Genomic DNA, 557 nt, shown 5'->3' with positions numbered 1-557 from the left:
TATCTGCTTTGCTGCTTGTAATGTATAAAGTCTAAACCAAATAATACCAGTATTAGCAGCCACTAGCATAGGGGGACCATAGATTGCTTGGCAAATGACAGAGCAACCCCTGTTTCACCCTATACAAACTTGAAACCTTGTTTGCCTTTGACCCATTGTTCTGCTAAAAAAAGGGCAAAACGTACAATGGAACCCACAATCCCTTAATGTCCTGGAGGGGGAAATGAGCTACCGCTAACAGGTGTTTTTAAATATTTTGTCAAAATATTTCATAAATTATCTTGAAATCTCGTAACGTACTGAATTCCAAATCACATTTACACATGCAACCTAAGCCCTTAAACTCATACATGGAAACATTCCCACTTTTCACTTCAGCTCCTCATGCTCCGAGGCTGCTCCTGAGCCAAATTTCAGAATCAGCATTTGGGCAGGGGGCTGAAGTGCTACGTATTACGGATAGGAAGATGCTAAAAGAGCAGAACAGCACCTAAAATCCATTCAGAGAATGTTTGAGCTCTCGGGAATCAGCTGACACAGAGGTTTTTAGCTTTTTC

Source organism: Podarcis tiliguerta (genome assembly GCF_965153285.1).
Source record: "Podarcis tiliguerta genome assembly, chromosome: 13".
Lineage (NCBI taxonomy): Eukaryota > Metazoa > Chordata > Lepidosauria > Squamata > Lacertidae > Podarcis > Podarcis tiliguerta.
Note: the sequence above shows the minus strand (reverse complement) of the source record.